This window comes from Capsicum annuum, chromosome 9, assembly GCF_002878395.1.
Source record: "Capsicum annuum cultivar UCD-10X-F1 chromosome 9, UCD10Xv1.1, whole genome shotgun sequence".
In the NCBI taxonomy this organism is placed as follows: Eukaryota; Viridiplantae; Streptophyta; class Magnoliopsida; order Solanales; family Solanaceae; genus Capsicum; species Capsicum annuum.
The window spans coordinates 153,420,128-153,431,011 of NC_061119.1; positions in this window are offsets into that span (position 1 = coordinate 153,420,128).

A 10,884-nucleotide genomic window follows, 5' to 3' on the forward strand; every position below is an offset into this window, starting at 1 on the left:
GATTTCTCTCCTTCATCATTATAATCTAAGGCATGTACTCCTCTCCCATTATTAGTTCCAACTAAAGGCATGTTTTATACAATGTTTTCATGGCATAGTTATTGTATGGTTTTGGGGTTTTCAAATATATGTTAGGGTTTTGGTATTAAATGCCTGGTTATAGTTTTCCCATGTTTTAGTTATGTATTTACATGCTTTAATAGTTGTTTGAATAATTGGATGCATAGGAATGGTTAATTGGTAATTGGAATTGGTTTTGGAAAACACTACGCCCCCAACATGTTTGAGAGAATGTCTATAAGAATACTTTTACTATATTGTTGGACTTTTTATTGAACTATTGCATGGTATGGTTTGGTAATGCAGTCCTAAATGGTATAAATAGTTTAAATGGTTTGGATTAGTTAAATGGTAAGGTTTTGTGGTCATGGTTATGGTTAAGTAAACTTTCTTGTTGGGTATAAAGGAATCTCCCAAGTAAACTTGTTAATGAACAAATTTTGTGGTACATGGGATCCCCCCAAGCAAACTTAATAATGGAACACTTGTGGGGTACAGGTTATTCCCCCAAGTTAACTTGATAATGTAATCTATGGGTACATGAGAATCCCTTTACATAAAAAGGTTGGCTAAGGACATTACTTGCAAGCTATAGTCGATTTGACGATACCACTACTTATAGCCTTAGTTAATAATAATATAATAATGGTTTGGTTGGATGGTAATGGTTTTAATTGGGCAATAATAACAGGGTTTGATAGCTATTCATGAAGGTGTGAGTCCAATTGAAGGACACTAGAAACTCATTTTTGCCGACATAAGGGTTCGTCATAACGGCCGTATATGATACTAGGAGGTACACGTGAATACTTTAAGTACACTATACATATGTATCATGGTGAGCGAAAGGTACTCGGGAATCCCCTACTCTTATGGTATCTCTTGTTTGCGTGGCTACACGTATTGGGGCCTATTCAGGGGGCTACACTGGACCCATATAGACGCATAGGTAGTTCTAGGATGGTTAAGCTATGGATACCCATGTTAATGGTTTTAAAGGCATGCTAAACTCGACTCCTTTTCCCAGCATGGTTATATATATATGTATGGTTGTGTGCATATGGTTGGTTTACTAGGTTTTACTGTATGGAATTATTTTATCCTTATGCTGAGTTTATACTAGCGTTCACCTGCTAACCCATCTTTGGGTGGCTGTATCCCCACATGATGTAGGAACCAACCATTTTCCTCTTCCTTCTTAGTGACTGGACTCTGGATCAACTATTGGATTGAATTGGTGAGCTTCCATATTCTAGAAGGCTCCATTTCTTATCATGGATGTCTTTACATACTTTGGTTTCTGTATGGATGTTGGATTTGGCTATTGTTGGGGGAATGTCCTAATAAGATATTATTTTTCTTTTCATAGAGGTTTTGTGTGACTACTATGGATATTGGATCAGTATTGATGTCAACCTTGGTATTGGGTTTGATACCGTTGGATTTAATTTATGATTATTCCATTCTTTTAGTTATGTTATGGATAGGAACTTGGTTTTTATGTTGGTTTGGGTATAGTTGATGGTTGGTATTGGAGGGTTGGACTTGTTTGTGTCGGTCATGGTTATAGACCTATCCCAGAGTCTAGAGTGGTAATAAATGCTATCTTGTGAGATATTTGGAATTTATTCGACCCAGGGTATGTGTATTTGGAGGTTGGGTTGGGTAACGAGGGTGGTCTCCAGTCCTGGTTGGACTTGGGATACCCATTATGACAATGCCCTGGTTCAGGTCGTATAAAGTACAAACTCAACCCTCCTATGCAGGTGATGGTGAAGAAAGAGATAATCAAGTGGTTAGATGTTGGTGTAGTGTATACCATGTATTATAGTAAGTTGATCAGTTCGGTGCAATATGTTCCAAACAAAGACGTTATTACTGTTGTGCCTAATGAGAAGAGTGAGCTAGTGCCAATGAGGCAAAGCACATGATGGAGAGTATGCAGGATTACAAAAAATTGAATGCATGGACTTAGAAGGACCACTTTGCCATGCTCTTTATGGACGATATGTTGGATAGAATTGCGGGCAAAGGATGCTATTTTTTGGATAAGTATTCGGGTTACAACCAAATCACTATTGCTCCCAAATACCAAGAGAAGATAACCTTCACTTTTCCTAATGGGACCTTTGCATTCAGACGTATGCCATTCGGGTTATGTAACGCTCCATCCATATTTCAGAGATGTATGATGTCAATTTTCTCTTCTATGGTAGAAGACACTATCGAAGTGTTTATGGATGATTTCTCAGTCGTTGGTGATTCTTTTGATGACTGCTTAGTGCACTTGGCAAATGCTCTTCGAAGGCGTGAGGAATGCAACTTGGTACTTAATTGGGAAAAGTGCCATTTTATGGTTAAAGAAGGTATTGTGCTTGGGCATAAGATTTTAAAAAGGGGTATTTAGGTAGATAGAGCAAAGATTAAAGTGACTGACAAATTACCTCCACTAATTTCTGTGAAGGGTGCTCAGAGTTTTTTAGGTCATGCTGGGTTTTATAGGAGATTAATCAAGGATTTCTCCAAGATCGCCAACCCTCTTTGTAGGCTTCTTGAGAAAGTGGTGAAATTTGAGTTTACAGAAGCATGCTTGAAGGCTTTTGAGTGTCTGAAAGAGAAGTTGATGACTGCTCCTATAATTGTGTCCCCTGATTGGTTCTTGCCATTTGAGATTATGTGTGACGTGAGTGGATTGGCCTTAGGGTCTTTACTAAGCCAATGAAAAGAAAAGATCTTTCTTCCAATATACTGTGCTAGCAAGGCATTAAATTTGGCTTAAAATAACTAGACAGTTTCTGAACAAGAGTTGTTGCAGTGGTTTTTGCCTTTGAGAATTTTTGGTCTTATTTGATTGGGACAAATGTGATTGTGCACACTGATCATGAAACATTAAGGTATTTGATGTTAAAAAAAATGCAAAGCCTAGACGGATTAGGTGGGTCCTTTTGCTGCAAGAATTTGATTTCAAAGAGTAGTACAGAAAAAGCAAAGAGAACCAAGTTGCTGATCATTTGTCTAGATTTGAGAACGCTATGCAAAATTTTAAAATGGGCTTGAGATTGATGATAATTTTTCGGATGAGCAGATATTGGCAGCTTCTCAAGATCTGATTCCATGCTTTGCAGACTATGCAAATTATCTAGCAAGCGATCTAGTCTCGGAAGATATTTCTTTTCAACAAAGAAAGAAGTTTGTATGAGGAAAGGAAATTTTTCTGGGATGAGCCTTATTTATTCAGAATTTGTGCGGATGGGATTATTCGTAGATGTATACTTGAGGTGGGAATGATAAGCATACTTGAGGATTGTCACTCTTCACCAGTTGGGGGTAATCATGGAGGAGCTCACACAACCCACAAAATCTTGCAATGTGCACATGATTTTTCTTCAGCTTGTGATCAATGTCAATGACAAGGTAACTTCTCTAGACGTCATGAACTCCCTATGACTCCTATCTTAGAATTAGAATTGTTTGATGTATGGGGTGTGGATGAACTTTTGTGAGCTTGTTTGGCATGAAGTATACTCTTGTGGCTGTGGATTATGTTTCTAAATGGGTGGAAGCAGTTGTGCTCCCCAATAATGAAGCACGTAGTGTCACTGTATTCTTGAAAAAACACATCTTTTCTCAATTTGGCATGCCACGTGCTATCATTAGTAATGGTGGGTCACATTTTTGTAATCGACTATTCAAAAGTTTGCTTGAGAAGTATGGAGTAAAACACAAGGTGGAAACACCTTATCATCCACAAACTAGTGGAAAAATTGAGGTGTCCAAAATATAAATCAAGTCCATCTTGGCGAAGACTATGAATGCCAATAGGACTAATTGGTCACAAAAGTTAGATGATGAATTATGGGCTTACCGGACAGCTTTTATGACCCCCATTGGAGCTTCTCCTTATCTGTTGTTGTATGGTAAGACACGTCACTTGCCTATTGAACTTGAACATAAAGAACTATGGGCATTGAAAAAGCTAGAATTTTGAGTGACAAGATACAACAAAGTCAAGAATGAACAAGATAAATAAGTTGGATGAATTCTGACTCCGGGAGTATGAAAGTTCTGCACTTTACAAAGAAAAGATGAAGTTGCACCATGATCGCAATATTGAAAAAAGTATCTTAAAAAAAGGTGTCCAGGTATTTCTCTACAACTCAAGGCTTCACTTGTTTCCAGGTAAGTTAAAGTCTAGATGGTATGGTCCCTTTAATGTGCTAAGAGTGTTCCCATATGGTGCTTTGGAATTGAAGTGGGATGGTGAATCCCTGTTCAAGGTGAATGGCCAAAGAGTAAAGCATTATATGGGTAACACTAAAGAAGTAAGTGCAATTTTTGAGATGGACCTTGGTTAAGTCTGAGCAACCAAGGCAATCACGTCGTACCGTGACATTAAATCAAGAGTTGCATGGGAGCAACCCATAAGGATAGTTTATAAAGTATTAGTATCCAACTTATCCACGTCATGCCGCAAGGTTAAATCTAGTGCCACATGGGAGGTAACCCATGCTTTTGTACTTATCATTTATAGGGTAATATTTTTGTTCGGTGTGCTGGACTAATGATTGCATAAAAGAGCCAGAAAAATCAAAGAAGTTAGGTTATACGGACCCTTCACGAGTTGTATCTTAAAGTAGAGACTCATGATAAAGAGTTGTAAGGACCTGGGAGATGAAGCATGCCCAGGTAAAAGTTTTTGGAGCCTTTACGACTCTCAGAATAAGTCGTACCCTAAGGGTACGAGTCACCACCTTGAGTGATATTGACTCCAGAATCCAGGTAAAGTACCATGTCTTTATGAATGGAGAAAAATACTCGTAAACCTATGTACGAGTCATACACATGAATTGTACCCAAGCTTAGAAGGTAGAGGGTCGCGGGTCAACCCAACCTAGTATACTATTTTAAAAAAAAGGGGCACCCAATTTGGGTACCCGATACTCCAAAAACACTACAAACCTCCATTGACAATCCAATTTTGAGCTCTAAACACACGATTGCATTTCAAAACACACACCAACTTGTTTGAATCCCTCATATTACTCAAATTAGTCATGAATTTGGGGAAGAAAAATAGAATTCAAGAAAACCTAGAACTCACCAATTCGAGTAATTTTTTGAACTTAACTTTATTATATTTCGAGTTGACATTGCAAATATGTGGAATTTTAGACTTTCTTTGAGTTGAATTTATTTGTGTGTTGAAATGTGGAACCCTAGTTCTTAGAAATTGAACTTAAAATTGAAATTGGGGGTTGAAATTGATACTGTGTGTTGATTATGTGTGTTTTTAGACTGATATGGGGTGAAAATACTATACAATGTATGGGGTAGTTTGGGAATTTTGTGTTGGAATCAACTCCAAAGTTGAATTTGTATGTTGTAGTGGATACAAGACTCCTTATGACTCGTACCCATAAGTAATAGGTCGTAACGAGACTCCTACCCATTGACAACATAGAATTCCAGCTGAGGGTAGATTATGGTATAGTTATAACTTGCCTAAACGAGTCATATTTATACCATATGACTCATACACATGCGTTGTAAGGACCTGGGAAAATATCATACATTAGAAGTTTGTTTCTGGTCTGCTTATGTTTGTTGGTAACGAGTCGTAATATGTCCTTACGAATGACTGGTTGAGATGACTCATAAACAGACCACTAAACAATCTTAGATACACTGTTTATCATACCACTCCTACCCCCAATCGTACTATGAACAGTCCTGCACACTGATATAGAATTTTCTTATTGTTTCGCTTTACTGTCCTTCTTACTTACTAATGCATGTGTGAATATAGGTGCCATGCCTCCCAAAGGAGTTTCATCCTCAAAATAAGTGTAAAAGAAGGCAAATAAAAAGGCACCAATTTTAAGTTCTGAGTCCACAGAGTCATATAACAGTAGCGGTGACACGTCGAATGCCCAATGAAGGGAAAGGCTATCACAAAAGGCAAAAGACCTGTCGGGGGAAAGAAAATACCCACTCCGTAGGATACATCTCCATGGGGACCGAGAATGAAGAACCCCAATACCTCCCCTCCACACTTACCTTCATCTTTGGAGGATGATAAAGAAGACAAAAATGAGGAATTTGTGGGTAATGCAGGGGAAGAGAAAGATGTTGAATCAAGCTCGGAGAGTGAAAGTGTGTTTAGGGAAGAAGTTGATGCTACCCCTATCAATAGACAGGATCTACCCTTATATCTTACACCTGCTCTGGGTCCCACCATTATATGGTGGGGGCACTCTAGTATGCAGAACACATATAATGACGGGCTGAGCAGACTCCAGAATAGAAGAATCAAGAGGATTTTATATCTCGAGAGGAGGTTGACAACTATAGGGATAACTGAGCTACCTTAATTTGAGGCTTGATTCAGACTATATGACTTTTAGTGGATGACTATGCCACTCGACAAGTACAGTCCTGCATTAGTGCAAGAGTTCTATGCAGCATATAAGGGGGAGCTATAGAGGCAGTATCCACAGGGGAAATTGTGGAGAGGTGGTGACCCAATCACCTCATTGATTATTCAGGGTGTAAATCTCCCCACTTATTATCTCAAGGTTCTTGAATGAACCAAACTATCAGCCTCCGATGAGTACCGGTAAAATAGAGTACCACATGGATAAAGTGCCAAAAATTACTCGAAAGCAAATGGGGTCGAATGAAAAAATGGCACACTTCAGGTGGATTGCAAATATGATCGCGTTAACTGGTGAGAATGTTGTTTGGGTAATAAAAGTCCCGAGCGTGGACTAAAAAATTTTTAAAAAACATATGCTAAATTTCGAGGCCAAGGGATGGTGGACATTGGCCCAACACAGACTTTGTCCCATGATTGGGGATAATGTACTTTGCCTGATTTGTGCTGCATTGATTCCTGGGTACCAGTTTGATGTGGGTGAGTTTTTGGCCTGAGAGATTCGGGACGGCGTTGTGGGTAGAGAAAAATTATTGCTGGAATACCCATGCATGATTACTCAATTGTGTTTGGCTGTAGGGTATAAGAAATCCCTAAGATTGATGAGTTGATTGAGGTCACGAACATCACAAATTTGGCAATGGGATGGGATAATGCAAAACCCATGGCCAAATAAGCTAGGCAAGAGGCTAAGATGATAGTAGAAATGTTCAGACAGAGTGGATATCTTAAGACTGCTGAGGCTGCTGAGACTGGTGTGTAGACTGAGATGCAGACTTCAGATATGGCGGGTACATCTAGTGCCCCTCCTTTTGCTTAGTCTGTACCACCTAGAATATGAGCTATGTCGACTAGCTTGATCATGATCTCACAGTCCATATGGGATAAGGCAATGAGGAGATTGGGCATGCTAGAAGCTAATGTCTGAAACATGGAAGGGGCTGTGAAGCCTTGGGTTGATTCGAGGCTACAAAACCAAGATAGACAAGTGCAGGGTTAGCTAGATACTTTCAAGCAGTGGATCACCCATTAGTTGGGTAGCGACCAAACCCCAGATATTACAGAAGTCAAGTAGGAGGTTTCCAAAACAAAAAATATGGTTGCTGAGTTATACGACAGACCAGTCAACTCAGAACCCATGATTAGGAAGTTGTGCTTGAGGTACATATTGAAAATATTTGGGAGATTTTAGATCCAGTAAAAGGGCCCCGAGAGTGAAGGAAGAATAGAAAGCATCGGGGTAGCATAGAAAAAAAGCAATAAAAAAAGCTAAGGCAGGTAGCCTACAGAGTGAGCAGGACTGACAGGTGAGTGTCCAAGAAATGCATACTGGAGCTGGTAGTTCAAGACTGGCGAGTGTTGATATTGAGTAAGGCAATGATATAGACCTACTGATCGATGTATGATTGAGAACACCGGCCACAACCAGTGCCACTACTGTGGAGGCAGTACAGACAGTTGATGGGACAATAAGATGATGATGGTGGGATCCAACCTTAGGGCCCATGAGATAATATTGTATGAGTTGGTTCCTTGAGTGCCCAGGTATATTGCTGATCCCTTGTATTCCATTTTCAGTTGCACTAGGGATAGTTCATAGGCTTTAAGTTGGGGGTGGGGGGTATCAAGGTCGCCACGAGCTATACTTACCATATTTTGAAGCCCGTGGCCACAAATTGAAAAAGTTTGAGAATTGACATGTTTTATTGTTTTTTTTGTTTTTTTGTTGTGTGTTGAGATAGCTGAAATTGGAGGTGAATTTATACGTGTGGCAGTAGATATTGTTTTGAATGATTATGCTTTAAATTGTTTGACTTTTTGAAATAATTATGCTAAAAAATTAATGCCCCTCCTAAACTTTTGCTGTGTCTATGAATCTGATAAAGGCATTAGGATTAGGAATAGAACAACTAGGAAAAGCAATTGCATAACTGGATAAGTACTACCTAGTAATATAACCCTATGCGAGTGTGTGTGAGGCGCTACTTAGTTCCCAGTGTGTCTGAATCTAAAACTTTCCTGGTAGCTCTTACCTAGGGATAAGATGGTCGAGTAGAAGATGATAATGGGACATTTTTGATATAAGTCCACTCAAGCCTGAATGCCCAACCAAAAGTGATATGAATCCCTTTGATCTAAATTTTTAAGCCTAATTGACCCCATTTCTTGTTTACACTGATTTCACTTACAATAAAACTATCTTGGCCTTGTTCCTCCTTGGACACTGTACACCTCAACTCAAGAAAATTGTCTATGTCGAGGGTGGCTATTATAAGGGTGCGTAGGAAGAATGAGTATGGAGAAAGATGTGTAGAAAAAAAAAAGGGCAGGTGCGGTGTAAATAAAAGAAAAGAATAAAAGAAAAAGAAAATTGAAAGAAAATAAATAAAAATAAAAGTGAGAAAAGAAAACTGTACTGACCCATTTTGAATGTGTTAAATAAAAAAGGAGACATTAGGGCGGAAATAAATGAAGAAAAGTGAAAAATACATGGACCCCAAAGAAATCATAGTGTCAATGAGGCATAATCACTAAAAATCCTAAAAAGATACCATACCAGCCCCTAAACCTACATTACAAGCTGAATAAATTCCTTTAGTGATCCTGTCCCAACTATCCAAAATGTTAGGAAGTGAGCATATGGGCAAGCCTATGGTATTCTGTATACACCAGCGGTACTATTTTTTGAGCGAGAGTATCTTCCGTATATCCCTGAATAAATTAATTGATCTTAACTGAGTGAAGAGGATCTCTTTGACTGTGAGCACACATGGGTTATGTTGTTAGGTTGCTAGACTATTTGGTTAATGTGGTTTGTGTCAAGTACCGGTTGTCTGTTACTAATGTAATTCCATCATCAGATTCCTTTATGTTTCTCTATGTGCCAAATCGATGTACACAGTGTGATTCTTGAAAAAATTTAAATTAGGAGGGGGAACAAAAATTTCTAAAACTGAATTCAAAATCACTGCTATAGGTATCTTAGGATCTTTCTATTTAAGTATTATTGTTGTTATGTTTAGCAGTTTTTGTTTTTTGTTTTGCCCGAGGACACGCAAAAGTCCATGTTGAGGGTGTTGATGCACTGTGGAAACACGACACTTTAGATGCTTAAAATAAATAATTTAAAATTGTACTTAGGTTGTTTTAGTAGATATGATATGGTTTTGTGCTTGTTGTAGGTGAAACAGGTCAATGAATGTTTTGGATTGAAAACTGGAAGACAAAGACCTATAAAAGATGAAGTCTGTAGACCATATGAGTCATCAACATATTATACGGCTCGTAGGTTGATGCGTAAGCATAACAAAGCCAAAAGACAAAAAGAATACTAAGTGAAGAAAAGATACGACTCACTCATACAAGTCGAAAGATGAGGATATGGTCCGTGTCAAGAAATCGTCAAGAGAACAAAAACTAAAGTCAAGATTTAGAGTTGAAGTCTTAGAATAAGATGAGTTGGAAGTCTGAGTACAACTCGTATGATCAAACCATAAACAGACTAGTGTCCAAAGAATTAAAGGAAGAAGTCCCTGGTGGTAAGGCTAGAAGTCGAATGGTTAAGGTACGACTCATAAGCATATGTCGTAAGAAGAACAAAAAGTTGAATCCTAATAGATTAGACGCTGGAATGGATATGAGAGGCACTATACGACTCGTAAGAAGACCTTACGAGTGGACGAGCGAGTCATACCTTATGCCAACTTACTTTTCCTTTTTCATTTTTTTAAGGATTTTTAGGTTATTTTTAGATACTATAAATACCCTAGGTTTTATTTTTTATTAGGTTACATTCTTTGATATTCTCTTACGTACTATTACATACTTTACATTACTCTTAGGATTTTTAGGTTATTATTCAATAGTAGGTTTCGGGTTTTATTCTTCTCATTATTGTGCAATTAATTACATGCTTTCTTTATTAATTATCATGGATTGTTTTATAAACATGAGTGGATAACTTTTCTGACTAGGTTTGTGGGAACCCTGGTGGATTAACTACATAAGGGAAGTGATAGATTTATCTATTGTAAAGTAGCTGCATGTATCTTAATCTTCTTCATAATAATTGACCTCAGAACTACTGTAGAAGCTTGGGGATAGCCTGTATTTGCAAACGTCCTCATAAGGGAGTTTTTGAATGGGAAAAGTGGGTTAAGACAGTAATTTGAGATTCATATCTATCTTATTATTCCATTATCTCATCAAATCAACTTGAGACTCAAAATATGAAAGTTGAACTAAAGTCATAGACAAGGAACAATAAGGTGACACCCTGAGTCTCACAAGGTAAAAAGTGAGATTTATCAACATGTTCACAAGACTATTGATAATACATATCTTGTTGACTTTACATGCAGACAGTATAATAGGAAGGTTGAACACAAGGA